The sequence below is a fragment of the Ambystoma mexicanum genome, chromosome 7q (genome assembly GCF_040938575.1).
Source record: "Ambystoma mexicanum isolate Mex_15411 chromosome 7q, UKY_AmexF1_1, whole genome shotgun sequence".
Taxonomy (NCBI): domain Eukaryota; kingdom Metazoa; phylum Chordata; class Amphibia; order Caudata; family Ambystomatidae; genus Ambystoma; species Ambystoma mexicanum.
Window position 1 is genome coordinate 724,036,174 of NC_090941.1, and position 15,301 is coordinate 724,051,474.

Below are 15,301 nucleotides of genomic sequence, written 5' to 3' on the forward strand. Positions count from 1 at the left end.
CTTTCTTCCAGCTCGAAGGCGCGATGGATCGGGAATTCAGGTAAGGATCAAAGGTATTGCTCTTGTTCTAACCTTTTCTCCTTCTTTCTCCCTTTTTCTAGGAGCTCCAAACTCGAGGCGGGTGTGGCAGAAGACTGGATGCAGACTTGCAGGCACGGTGAGCGTTACGCTGCTGGATGCAGAATAACGCGAAGCGTGTGCTGCTCTTCGGGCATGGTGTAAATAGCCTCCAAAGTAGTCCCAGGTAAGTATTCCTCCCCAGCCCCACCCGAGTAAAAAAATAGTCCCTTCCAAGCCTCGTTTGGCTTGGAGCTCTTGCAGTATGGTCTGCATCAGGTAAGTTTTAATCTATGAGCCTGGCGCCTATGGCGCCAGGACTGACTCTCCATAGGAGCCTAGTGCCATAGGCGCCAGGACTGCACCCAAATAGCCCCTAGCGGGAGTTGTTGGGTTTGCTTGGGGTAACTTGATGCCTGCTTCCCGGGTTGCTGGACTTGGTCTGGGTCCCCGGGGGTAGCCATCATGACAGGGGGTCATCCTGGAGTAATCCCCACCCATCCTGAAGTTGTCATGGGGGGGGTCATCCCGGAGTAATCTCCACCCATCTGGAAGTTGTCATGAAGTCATCCTGGAGTAATAAAAGATCGCCACTGGAAGTAATCAGAACTCATCCTGGAGTATTTTCTGTGATAACTGTAGAGTCATCTCATTTAAATATTTCAGCCTATACACATACTTCAGGATGGTTTCGGATGATATTCCTGAACTAGCCATAGATGACTAGGATGACTCAAGAATGATTCCAGGAAGATCTTCCTTTTTGACTTGGGCAGACAGGGTATCATCAAGTACAACTGCTCCCATGGTCAAGATAAATCAGAAAATTATCCTTGCACTTGTACAGATACAAATGGGTTAGCTTTAGTGCGTCATCAGCAGGTGATGTGTTCAACTGGGCCTTTAGAGGCATACTGGCAGGTCTACCCACTTTCTTTGTTAGTGATGATTGCCTCAGATGTCAAAACATCACTGTTAGACTGGAGGGGTTTCAAGAAGTCAGAAGGAACACCACTTCATGCTTAACCAAAAGAAATGAGTTTGGGAAAATGAGCATCACATTATTTAGTTAAATCTTCAGAAAAAGGGATGCTATTGGCTGCAAAGAAGATAGTGGATGTTAAGACAGCATTCCCGCCAACCACACCCACAGCCATAAAAAAGCTTCTTAGGAATGGTTAAGCGTTTGAGGAGCTTTAATCTAGACACACAAGCAAAACGGCTGTGATAGAGTAGAGAAGACAGGCCATGATCCTGGGCAAAACAATATAAGTAAGCATGCCAAAAGAATGTTGTGACAACTAACACAATTATGGTTTATTTCGACCAGTACTTCCAAACAGGACTAGCAGTGGATGCAACTTCCTGTGGTTTGGGACAGCTACTCTTGCAGGAAAATGGTTAAGGCACAGACATCCCAACACAAACACAAACTGAGCGCAAGCATTCCCAAATTGAGAGAGAAGCACTGGTGGTATTATGGGGGCAAATCAAGTAATATCATGTGTATGTATATGGACAATCCTTAAGTTACCTTTGGTAACGGGCCACTTCTGCTAAAAATAAATGGACTGTGGCTCCTGCAGCTGCAAAAATATAGAAATGCAGTGACTGTCACCCAGGACCAGACAATTCACCCGACTAACTCGAGACACCCCAAAGTAGAACCGGCAGATGAAATAAAGCACACAAAGCTCATGAAGGAACCTGGTAGATTAAATAATTAAGGACCCGGCTTCCGAGGGGCAGGAGGCACTGGAATCTCATCAATTCATCTTTCCTGCCTGAAGGGTTTGGTAGGATTAAGCAAAAAAGAAAAGCCCACTCCTACCTGGTCTCTGGTACAGGCACACACTCCATGCCTCAGCTGGCAGGTTGGGCGATGCAGCAACAGTGCACATTGTGCAGGAAACAAATATTTAGCACGTGCACAGAAACTAAGGGAAATACCAAAAAATGTGGGCAAGTAACTGAGTAGTGCGCTCAACTTCCTCGAGTTTTGTAAAAAATGCAGCAGAAAATACACTTGAGGTTCCCCTTAATGCCTCAAAGGTGTGGAACAATAACAGTTGGCTTGTGTACTTGTACTGTGCAAATGGACCAAGATTGCAGTAAACAATACTTAAAGTTAAATTTCAAAACTCATGACAGTCTCAGAAAATATATTTGAGCTCACTACTGGCACTGGATTGAGATTTATCCCACGGAATTCAGGGTATTGAGACCTTCATATATGATGAGGAACCATTCTTTCAGACTGGCCACATGACCCATTTAATCATTCATCCAGGCATTTGAGCCCCCCAATGAGACAGCTTAAAACAGTGATTTATGGGGGGGCGTGGCTAGCCGAGGACACCAAAGGATGTCTCCTTGGTGAGCTCTGGGACTCTTTCCCATTCATAATGCCCTAAAACACCCCCAAAATGCACTCAATACCCGGGAATGCGGCTCTGCAGGTTCCCGTGAGTGTCAGGAGCGCCCGGTGCAGCAGGCGACCTCGGTGAATCTCTTGTCGGGGAGAAATTAGCCGACGACTCAAGGGCCTGGTGGCGCTCAAGATGGCGGGCAAAATGTGTGGTGAAGCCCAGGGGCTTGTCGGCCCGCCCCCGGAGTAGTGGAGAGCTGTTTAGGGCTTAGACTGCGGCGCTCCAGCAGGCGGGAGACGAGGAGCCCCGCGGGAGAGCATGGTGGCCCGGAGACGGGTGTCGGCGAGCTGGGTGTCTCTGCCCTTCCCCTGCCGCCGGCTTGGCCCGGGACTGCTGCGACGGAGGAGTGAGGCGGGGCGGGAATCCATCTGGCAGAGTGCCCTGAGGTGGTCAGCGACACATCCCGCTGTGTGTCTGCCGGCAGAGGCGGTGGGGGGCATGGCACTCTGGGTGATTATCTGCCGGAGGAGGAGGCAAGCTGCCTGCCGGGTCTGGGCACGGCGTGGGGGCTGACCCGGCTGGAGATTCAGCACGGATCTGCGGTGCTGGGCCATCTATTCTCCCCCCCGGCCTGGCTGGGGATCTATGTGCGAGGAGGAGGGGCGGCGTGGAGGCCCGCTGATTGAAGTGCCCTGAGGAGGCAGGCGGCGCGGCCCGGAGCGCATACGCCGGAGGAGAAGCAAGGCGTGTGGCGCTCTGTGGTCTGCCCTACACCGGAGCCTTGGCAGTCGGAGGAGACGAGCGGCGAAGGAGGCAGAGGTGAGGAGGTGTATTGCAACGGAAAGAGCCCTGGACTTGTACACTGCAGGGCAGGGAAGCGGTGGCACCTGTACTGTCTGTCCTGTGGCGGGGCTGGAGTGAGGGGAGCCCCGAGGCACACATAGGTCCTCCTCTTGGACCAGCGCTGCTGGGGCAAGGGGATTGGGGTGGAGACAGCCTGATGAGGGAGTGTTGGCTTACCCCGTATATCCTGAATGGACGCCTTGTGCAGGTTGGGCCCCCCTCATCCCCCCTGTCATGACACCCGGTGGCCTATGAGGAGGACACGACTGGAGACCCACAGGGTGAGGAGGACTCAATTCTGGGGAATAGTGTTCAGCTACGCCGGGGTGGAGAAGTGGAGTGGAGGAGTGCAACTTGAGGATCCCATATAGCTGCGATAATAGGCATCACGACGTGGGAACCAGCACGGTAGTGGCAGAGCACTTCTCTTATAAATAAGGACAGCGCGGACCCTGGGCGACTCTGTTCTTCATCGGTGGCAGAATGTCTAAGCAGGCGGGAAAGCCCAAAGGTTCGGGATCCGGAGATATTAAATCCATGATGCAGTCTGCGGAGGGTCAGAAACGCAATCAACTACAGGCGCAGGCTCAGATCCACTCTCTCCCTTCGGGGACCTTGGAGGATTGTGATGATCCACCGATTCGCAGATCGGATTTATTAGCGATGTTACAGGAGTTGAAGAAGGATATTAAGGATAGCGCCACTGACCTAGCCAAGTCAATTGCTGATCTTAATAAGAGAATAGTGGCGGTTGAAAGGAGGCTTACGAGATGGAGACAACAGTAGTTGAACACAGCCATCAGCACGAAGAGCTAGCACAAAGGGTCCGGATCCTTGAACAGCAAATGGAGCGAGTCCAGGACAGACAGGAGGATGCAGAAAATAGATCCCGGCGGAATAATATACGTATCCGGGGGATTCCGAAATCTGTTCCCGATGGAGACCTGCACCAATATGTGATGGAGCTGTTCCGTCACATCCTTGGCCCAGATACTGAGAGGGACATTGTCCTGGATCGGACTCATAGGGTCTACTCTTCGCTCCAGCTAAAGAAAAATTTGATCCCGGATGTTTTAACCCGAGTGCACATGTTTCAGCTGAAAGAGCTCATCATGCGAGACACACGGGAGAAAGAACCTATAAGTTTCCGCTCTACGCCCATTCTTTTGTTTCAGGATCTTTCCCAAGCCACCTTGAACAAGCGAAAACGGCTGCGGGTCCTCACGGATTGGCTACGGACAAGGAAGGTTTGCTATCATTGGGTGTTTCCAACTGGTCTGCGCTTTGAGTGGAAGGGACAAAGATTTACGATCACAAAGGAGGAGGAGATGGACGAGCTTATGGGAGAGACGGAAGACAGCGAGGGCAAGGACCAAGCAAGCTCCCCGCAAAGGAGCGAGCGCAGAGAAGATCCTTCAGCAAAGGAACAATGGAAATCAGTGCGCTCTCGCCAAAGAGGTCACAGGAAGGATCCTAGGGCCGGAAACCCGGTCTGAATGGGGAGGGCGATGCTGCCCCGCAAGCTGGCTGGAGCATTTTATATTGAGCACTAGAAGAGCCGTGTTTTGGTTCTGATTCTACGCGCCTTGAGGGTATTGGAGATGGGAGCAATGGGTGTATTGGCTTGTGAAAAAGGGGGGGGTGGGACGGGGGAGGAGACCAGACCCTACGTTTCCCGGGGGGTGATGCACCCGGTGATGTTCCGAGGTACAATTATGGGGACTGGGTTTGTTGAAGTTCAAGGAGTTAAATTATGTTGGGGTGTTCAGGGGGGGGGGGGATGGTTGAGTGCCTTTTTGTGGTGGAATTTCTATATGAGAGGATTGGGATGCCTAGGAGAATGACCCAGTTGGAGAACATTGCATTGGGTGTGCTGTTATGGTATATGAATGGCTGAACTAACCTTCGTCACATTAAATGTCCAGGGGCTCAATTCCCCGGTTAAAAGGAAATCGATTTTGACTAGACTCAGGGACATGCAAGCCTCGGTTGTTTGGCTACAGGAGACGCATTTGCTCCCGGAGGATTAAAACAAGTTGCGGAGTAGGGCCTTCCCGGTGCAATTTTTTGCCTCTAGTGGTACAAAAAGAAGGGGTGTGGGCATCCAATTTGAGAAACAGTTTGTAAAGAGGGATCCAGAGGACCGTTATCTGATGCTAGGGGGATTATTGATGGGCCAACAGGTCACGCTGGTGGCGGTTTATGCCCCCAATGAGAGGCAAGATCGCTTTCTATTAGAGTTGTTACCCAAAATTGCAAAGGCGGGAGTTGGACAGATCATGATTGGGGGCGATTTTAACGGGCTAATGGACGCGACACTGGACAAAACTCTTCCTGCCTCCAGTGATTCCATGTTCAGGCAGGCCTCAGCCAAATTCCTTAGGGACTTGCACTTAATAGAAACATGGCGATTCCTTCACCCCCTGGAGAGAACGTACACCCATTACTCGGCAGTACACAGAGGGCATTCTAGAATCGACATGGTCTTGATTTCGGATTCTCTGGTTCCGCAGGTCACAGGCCTGGAGATTGGGGTGCGATGCCTCTCAGATCATGCCCCGGTTTCCCTAAGGATGGAGCCTCTTACCCCGCAGCCGCCAACTCGTAGACCTTGGCGCCTAAATGAGGTGATTTTAAAAGATCTAGCCCTAAGAACAGACATAGAAAGAGTCCTGAGGGACTATTTTCAAAACAATGTCACACGGGAGGTGGACTGGGCCACAATTTGGGATGTAAGTAAAGCTGTGGTACGGGGCGAGTTTATAGCGCATACAGTGGGGTATGTTAAGAGAAAATAGGGTGCAAGGCGGGAGTTGGAGGCCAGGATTGGGGAAGCAGAGGTGGAGTATACGAACAAAGGCTCACAAAGAACCTGGAGGGATTTGAAAAAGGCCAGAGCCGCCCTAGAAACGTTACTTGCTGACGAATCTGCACAACTCCTTTTACGGAGTAAGCAATCTTACTATATACATGGGGACAAAGCCAACCGCTTTTTAATGGCTAAATTGATGCGGCAGAAAGCCCAGAATCATATTGTACAGCTCAGAGACCGGGATGGGAACTTGGTGAGGGGGGAGAAGGAATTGGAAGGGGTTATGCTTTCCTATTACACCAACATCCTAAAGGGGGTGAACCTAGAAAAGGAAGCACAGGTGGCCTTCTTGGACCGGGTAACTCTGCCACAACTTAGTGAGGCAGACAGACTAATGCTGTAAGACCCCATATCAGTGGCAGAAGTGGGGGAGGTAATAGGGGCATTAAAGGGTCATAAATCCCCAGGCCCGGACGGGTTAAGTAACGTGTACTATAAAACCTTCAGATCTTGGTAGGCCCTCTAACGAATTTGTTCAATTCTATCAGGGACTCTGGGCGAATCTCAGGAGATATGGGCCCGGCCACCACGGTCCTCCTGCTAAAGCCGTATAGGGATCCCTTAGATTGCTCCAGTTATCGCCCCATCTCACTATTGAACGGGGATGCAAAAATCTATTCCACTGTATTGGCCCGTAGATTAGCAAGAATCCTCCCCAAAACAATACACCCGGAACAGGCAGGCTTTATGAAAGGGCGGCATACATATGACAATATACGCAGGGCTGTGGATACGATAGAGTGGGGGCGGAGGACTGGGCAGAGATTCTCAGTGTTAGCATTAGATGCCTCTAGGGCTTTTGACAGCTTGCACTGGGGATATCTACAACTTTCCCTTGAGAGGTTTGGGTGCGGACCGGCATTTATATGCATGGTGATGGCCAATTTTGTGAACCCGTCGACACGGCTGATGATCAACGGACGGCTCACAGACAGCATTCCTATCCGTAGAGGCACGAGGCAGGGCTGCCCATTGTCCCCATTGATCTTTGCCATGGCCGTGGAGCACCGGCACAACCAATCCGGGCTGACCAGGGTATCCTAGGGGTGGAGGTTGGGACGGATGGTCCCCAGAAGGTGGCCCTCTACGCAGACAATATCCTTCTGTTCATGAAGGACACGACAGATTCCCTCCTGAGTTCTATAGAGTTGCTGGATAGATTTGCTGAAGTTTCAGGGTTTCACATTAACTACTCTAAATCTAAGGCACTTAATATTACAGAGGCTGCCGAACAGGTGTCGGAGTGGGAGATCCGTTATCCCTTGAAATGGGAACAGAAAGCTATAAAATACTTAGGTGTCCATTTAACCCCCACTTACAATAGGTTATATGGGGCTAATATCCCGGGCCTTTTGAACTCCTTGTCGCAAGACCTTAAACGATGGGATTTGCAGGAACTGTCGTGACTGGCACGTATAGCTGCGGTCAAGATGAACCTGCTTCCCAGGTTTTTGTACGTGACCGGTGCCCTGCCGATACGTATACCAAATCCAGCAATTAAAAAGTTGAAGGCAGATGTAATATCCTTCATCTGGAAGGGGAAGTAACCGAGGGTTCCCAAGAAAGTCCTATTTAGACCGCAAGTCCTGGGGGGTCTGGGGGTTCCAGAATTCTGCAGGTATTTATGGGCAGCACAGGTGGCCCCCATGCTACAATGGCCTCCTAGGGACAGTCAGAATAGTTGGGTGATCTTGGAGAAAGCAGCATCAAGGATGCCTCTGGAACACTTGGGCTTCCTCGCAAGTCGACATAGAGAGAAAGGAGGCACATTATTGGAGTCTTCCAGGGCCACCTTGTGGTATTGGGATAAAGCACTACGAGGGAATAAGGTGGGGGTGGGAGGAGGCCCGCTTACCCCGGTAGCTCATAATCCAGATTTTACGCCAGGTTTGCAGAAAAGTTTCTGGAAGCAGTGGGGAGGGAAGGAACGGGCTCTGGTATTAGGGGACCTGTATTCGGAGGGTGAGCCGTTAACTTTTGAAAGTTGTAAAGCTAAATTCCAGATACCGGAGACGGAACGTTTCCATTACGTCCAACTCCGACACTGGATCACCAATGGGAAGGTACGAGAGAGAGCTGTAAGGGCTCCCACAGTGCTGGAGCTTACGGTACAAGAGGGAACGGACGAGAAAGGGGTGTCAAGACTGTATAGGCTGATGGGGGGAGCGGACCCAGAGGAGATCCTTCCATACATGCAAAAATGGGCTGAAGACGTGGGGGGGCTATCTCGGGGGATTCATGGGGCTGCATATGGGATTGCACTGCCAAGGGTTCCAAATGTACATCAATTAAAGAGGGGGCGTACAAGCTTTGCCTTCGTTGGTACATGACACCACAACAAATGCACTCCATCAATGTGGACTATTCCATCCTCTGTTGGAGGGGCTGTGGGCAACCCGGGGATTTAATCCATATGAGGTGGAGGTGCCCGGTGGTGAAGATCTATTGGAAAGAGGTTCTAAGTCATATAAAGGAGATAACCGGGACCCAATTGCCATTTGACCCGGTGGTCGTCCTGTTGGGCGATGCAGTGGAGGGGGGCTACGCTAACTCTGGATGCAGGGCTGGCCTCATCACTCACATGCTGAGCACAGCAAGAATCACCATTGCGCAGGCGTGGAAGAATAAACAAGGGCCTGTGGTGGCTGCATGGTGGGTTAGACTCTGGGGGGTGATGGCCATGGAGAAAGTGACAGCAATTGCTGAAGGCTCCTACTTGAAATACATCAATACCTGGGCACCGCTACATGAATTCATGGACGATCGGGATCAAATGTACTTTAAACCCAGGTTGCTTCGCAATGTCTCTATCCTGTAACCGGGGACACCTGAGTAGCAAGAAGGTTTGGGGTTTGAGGGGGTTCTTCTAGGTGGTTGGTGGTTTATTGTAGATGCTATATTCCACACAAATGTTAAAGTGTTATTGAAGCGGTGGGGGGGGTTTGGGGGAGGGTGAGGGAGTTGTATTGTTGTATTAGTTAAATCTCAGCAGCAGATTGCATCCCTGATGGGGGTATTTGGCGAAAAGGACGCTGGCAACATCATTATTTGATACTCTTTTTGTTACATGATCACTTGTAATTCGCTCTGCTGAAAATAAACACAGTTGATTAAAAAAAAAACAGTGATTTATGATAAAGGCACCATTTTTCAAGTGAATTACCAAATCTTTCCACTTAAGAAGTTCTACAAAGAATAATTAGGGATTCATCCCCAGATTCAACTAACTGCCCTGAGAACGACCGATGGGTCGAAACATGTGTCGGCTGTACTTTGAATAAATCACCTTTCACATATCCAACGGCTTTATCCATATATATTTTCTGATACTGTCATGAGTTTTGAAATTTAACTTTAAGTATTGTTTACTGCAATCTTGGTCCATTTGCGCAGTATAAGTACACAAGCCAACTGTTACAGAATCTAAGGGGTTGCTAGGTAACTCTCTCAAGCAAGACACGTACAGAAGCTGCTCAGCAGAGAAAGCATTTGGAGGACACGGGCAGAAGCCTCTTCCTTATGGTTAGAGTTGCTATTGTGAAAATGATTGTTCTCCCCAGATTTCTGTACTGCTTCACGAATGTTTCCTACTACATTGGTGCCCATTTCTTTTCATCTCCTAGACACGTGACTCCGGGATTTCCTCTGGGGTGCAAACGGTCACAGACTTTTCCTAAATGTCCTGTCCATACCAGGTAGTGCAGGAGGAGTACAACCACCTCTGTTGGAACTATAGTATCTGGCCGCCCAACTAAGCTCTGGCACGAAATGGTTGTCTGACGACCCCACCTCCGAGTCAATGCTGCTTCTGTGCTTGGTCTCACCCGCTCGCCTCAAAGAAATCCTATGGCTCCCGACCAGTTGTATGAAAGCCCTTCCACTCCTTGTGACCCTGGGCAGGAAGATTTGGTTCCGAGCAATGATGCTCCTCCATATCAGTCACCCTTACTCATCCAATGCTCCGATTACGGCAGATGCATGTAAAACTAAAGAGGACCTGGCAATCATCAGGCACTGGGAAATATGGAGAATTTATACATGGGGTGACATGTATGAGAACAGGATGTTCAGACCCTTAGATAACCTAACAGATGGGGCTTCCAAGGGGACAATTCCTGGGATACATGAAAGTTAAAAGAGTTGCGGGTGTCCGTTGGCAAGGATGGCCGGCCGAGCCGGAAGAAACAGAACTAATGGCCTTAATGTACATGCTGGAGGATGGCTGGAGGCTTGTTTCCAGACTGTACGGCTGCCTACTAAGTGGCTTAACCTTACAAAACCTGAACCTGAAGATAGTTTGGGAATCTGATATAGGTGCCACGATTACTGATCATGAATGAGCACGTGTACCATACTTCCCTAAGAAAGTCTCCCGAAATGCCAGATTTAGGCTGCTCCAGATTAATGTGCTCCATCGCATGTACATGACCCCCATTAGAGTGGCGAAATTAAGTGATTGTCCTGTCCGTGGTGCAAAACTTGATGGTACAGACCTAATCCACATGTTATGGAAATGTTCCAAGGTACAAACCTTCTGGTCCCGGATTGAACACGCCACCTGAAGGGCGGCCGGTATCACAAGATATACCTCGAGCCCACTGCAGTGCCTGCCTGGGGCCTACTCCAGAAGAAGGGAAATCGGACATATCACCAGGTTCATGGACTTAGCCTGCATCCTCGCCAAGCACTGCATCACCATGTCTTGGAAGCAAACAAAGGGGCTGCAATACAAACTGTGGTACCTTGAACTAGAGACTTGGTGCGACGCTGAGACAAAAGCATGGGCTGGGTCACTACAAGGCCTGGACGAACTTCAAGCGGGAACATACGAATCTTGGAAAACACTTGTCTTTGATATGTTCCACCCCTCCGATGACAAACCCCCCATTAACCCCCACCAAGTATTATGCCTTTTTTTCCTGACAGGATTGTGAACTGCCCCCGCCCTTTCTAAGCCCCCTTTTACTTTACTAAACTGGACCCCTCTATCACCCATTCCTATGTGCCCATATCATGCCTTCGTTTCTGCATAAATGCCCCTTTGTTCCACCCTGAAGGAGAGCCCAGTTGTTAAGCACAGAAAAATGTGTTTTATGTTTGATTTGTTTCCATTCCCCTTTATCTTCCTTGGCATAATAAGCACTGATCGGTTACCTAACAATGTTTGGTTGCTTGTATACTGAATCGGGTATCTGTTAATATTAACCACTGATGTTCTGTCATTTACACCAAATGCCAATAAACAAGGTTTAAAATGAAATGAAGGCATCACTCGTATACACTTCCTAAAAAAGATATGAGAGACCTGTTTAATAAGGTCTTGCAAGAGCAAAGCGAGGCCAGAAAAGGGGGAAAGAAAAAGAGAATGCCCTCCTCTCCTTTAGTTCCTTCTCTTCCTATTCATCGTCAACCACAGATGAGGGAGATGAAGCCAGGGATAAATACCTAGACAAAAAGGCAGTAGAAAAAGTGCTGTAACAGATACAGGAGTCCATGGGATTCACAGAACAAACAACGACAGGGTGATCCTTGCACCTGGAGATCAGACAATATAAATAGACACAAAGAGGGCCTTCTGATGATTTCAGATGTAAATCATACCATGTTGGGGAACGGAAGGTCTTTAGAACATATCTCCAAGCCCCCAAATTATGTCATAGCTTGATCCTCTGAAAGTCGACGAATCCAAGCTTCGAGAGACACTTGAGATGGAGATAGAAGATAGGGTCTTGCCAATACCTACAGGTTTTATGCAGCAGACTCTGTCCTTTCAGGTTTTAAGAAATGGAAAAAGGCTCTGGACGATGGGTGTGACTGTACACTGACCTTAACAGACATCCAGAAACAAGTGAGTTTGTGTTGGATCTCTTCTACGATGGCGTCAGAGGATCGGCCATGGAGATGGGAGCATCCATCTCTGGAAGACGCCATATTAATATTAGAGACTGGAGATCAGAAGGATATCAGAAAATTACAGCCTTCAAGGTCCTCTTTGAAGAATATAGACTGTTTGGAGACACTGTAGAGGAGATATCCCCCAAAATCTTCGAATTCGACAAACATGCAGACAGGATGAAGAACAGAAGCTCCACAGAGGCCAGGGACTAAGAGTCAGGGTAAACTTCACTTCGCAAAGACCAGAAACGATCAGAAGAAACTGTTTCAACTGAACTTGAGGAAGGCCAAGTCCCCACCTAAGAGTAAAGGGTCCTGACAGGTATCCAGTTATAATATCGAAAAAAAAGTCGAATGCAAAAATGTCAAAAAAAGTCAAAAAAAATCTGAATGTTTTATTTTATCTGTATGTTTTTTTGGGTTTAGGTAGTAAAAATAAACAGGGGGTCGGGGGGAACCCCCCATTAAATATATATTTTTTTAAAAAACATTCGAAATTATTCTTTTTCTACATCATTTTTTTCGACATTTTTGCAGTCAACATTTTCACTATAAACCGTCCTGACAATCACAAGTGGCCATTGGGAAACAGACTTGTGCACTTTTTCAAGGTTTTGGACAGTGGTGTAAGATGACTTGTCAAAGAGCACAGTATGCCTTGGGTATAGAATAAGAGTGTATCTCTCCCTGGACCATACAGACCCTGATTCCAACAAGCAAGGCCATAAGGAATGCGATACAGTATCGGAGATCAGTGTCAGAGTGACTTGTCATATGCCCCTTCCCATTCAAATTAGCATAGATTGGAGAACTCAAAAGCCAAGTACTAGGATGAGGAAGAGGAACATGTAGGTAATGGTCACATTGCCAACCGGTAATCCTCATTATGCCAAGTCCTATTCTTCCTCATCACAGTACAGGCGTCCCTCCTCACCCTCTGATATCGGAAGAGTCCCATGTATCCGCGGAGCAAGAAAAACTGAGGGATTATGGGAGGGGTTAGAAGTGTATCTCCCACGGAGGGGCAGAGACAAGGGGAAAAGCTTTGGAAGGAGGGTTCCTGGAGTGGGAGCGGACCGGGGCCTCAAGGCTAAGTACTGTGACGAGCAGAACTAGGAGTAATCAAGATTCCTGGTATGTAATCCGACCATTACTGTATAGCTGCCAAGAAGCCCTCATGCGCGACACCTCAAACCAGTCCTGCTTTTTCATTTTGCATGCTGGGACTTGTATTTATTCCCCATCATAAGTATGAGCTTACGACTCTGAGCATGCAATGGGAAAAACCAGGTCTGACTGGAGGTGAGAAGCATGATACAGGGCAACTTGGAAGCTGTGATCATGTGAGGCCACAATATGGTGGGGTAGCTTATGTTATGTTAAAACGCTGTTGTACTATGCCAAATCACCACCGTAGTAGTATCAGTGCCCCCAAGGCTTGTCTGGACGTTGGCGTATTGTGCTTCAGCCAAGGGTATCCAGGATATAGGGGTTCATTGTGAGTTTCCTGGTATCGCGCCAGTAACTCCGTTGGGATACCGGGGAACTACCGTACCGTCTCCCGATATCCCTGTGTTACTAGGATATTACCGGCGGCAGAGATGCCAGTAACTCTCCATTCCATGAAGTCCCATAGGACTCCATGGGATGGGTTGCCCGAATCACCTACACCGTTAGTAACAGTGCCGGTAATTCAAGTATTTTTCTACCAGCAGGGGCCTCGTCTAGTGGCAGGCTTGTAGTTTGCCGGTCCGGAAAGGTGCCAGTATACATTATTACTGTCACCTTATTTCCGGACCGGCAAACTTGTAATGAGCCTGATAGTCTGTGTATGAGAAGGTACAGGGTGGGGGGGAAAAGCGCAAGATAAAACACACATGTATTCAAGCAGAGTCAAAGCAGGTCTACGGGAGATGATGAATGTTTCTAATAGTTTGGGTGCATGTTGTTTCAGCCAAAATGGATTGAGGATTTTGATTCTTGAGTGCTGAACATTTTATAAGGTAAAATTGAATTTCTCTGTGCTAGCAAGTAAAACATATTTCCTTGAAGGGAGTTTTAAGATACTCACATGTACATATATAGACGCACATCTCAAGTTTACCCTTCCGTTGCTTCAGAAACCCATCCAGTCCTGCTATTTCCCCTTTGAACTCAGTGACTTATGTTTTTCTTTGCAATATTACATTTATAAACCCATGTTTCAGAAGTCTAAGAAAAACAGGACTGGACTCGCATCTCACGCATGGCATGGGAAAACTTGAGAGATCTGTATATAGTTGTAACATAACCTTTTGATGGGCACGAGGTGCGAGCTGGCAAAAACAAAAAACCCAGAGATTTACAATTTGGAAAACAGGATTCAGGGATCTGATCGTGGTAAAAATAATCCATAATCTGTTTTAACATGAATAATTCCAACATCTCCATTGCTTGCAATGGTCTTCTATTTGCATTTGGAGTAAGTGCCACTCACTGCAGGTCAGGATGTGGGTAAATATATATTTCCCCCAGTCTAAATGTACGTGATTTGAACCAGTTTCGTACCCTCGAAATCACAAGGTGTGTCTCTGAACCTCTACACAGCAGGACAGCTATGCTTGCACTGTATTGCTTCCAATTCATGCCTACTTCCTGGTTCTGTGAACACTACGCACTGAATGCCCAATCCCTTTAGTCTTCCAAGAGCTATAAGAGGGAAACGACAGAATGCTGTATGTTGGGGATAAGGATCTGTGCTCGAACCGTACAACGAACTTCTCCAGAAAGCGTCCCAACACTTTGCATCTCACTACACAAGCAGTATCAAAGTGCTAACGAGCGTCACCTCCAAAGCCCTAAAAGACAGCCGTCCCTCACCTGCAAACATACAGAGCTTTTCCTTCCGTACTGTAGGTCGAGTGAGACAGGTCTAGGAGAAGGGCAGAGCGGCTCGAGGAACTGCCCCTACCTGGGTGGGGTTATAGGATATTCCTCCCACAGTAATTTCTCGCGCTCTCGTAGGTCAGACTGTTGTAGTATGGGATTACAGTGGCCAATGCGGCAGTGTGGAGGGAGCAGGCGCGCAATGGTTCCGGCGATACATGGTTTACTAAGGGCGTTGTTGCATGCCAGGATTAACTTCCCAGCCTTGGGGAGCGGTCGTGGATCCCGTTTAGGCTATTCAATTTATATTTCTGCCGCAACGAGCGCTGACAAGTGTCACCCAACCCAGTTTTTATGTACTTCAAATGACGTATTTGCTTTCCTTTGCTGACACGCTTTC

The 15,301-nt window shown here is 48.4% G+C and overlaps 1 protein-coding gene across 5 annotated transcripts in view; it reads right to left on the reverse strand.

Moving 5' to 3' along the window:
* The window catches only part of PARP4 (poly(ADP-ribose) polymerase family member 4), a 2,748,946-nt gene extending 2,733,930 nt beyond the window's left edge, over positions 1-15,016 (reverse strand). For all 5 annotated transcript variants that reach the window (XM_069639202.1, XM_069639198.1, XM_069639200.1 and 2 more), the window contains exon 1: positions 14,896-15,016. The gene's annotated coding sequence lies outside the window, so the exon portion shown is untranslated. The remainder of the gene's footprint in view (positions 1-14,895) is intronic.
* Positions 15,017-15,301: the final 285 nt, after the last annotated feature.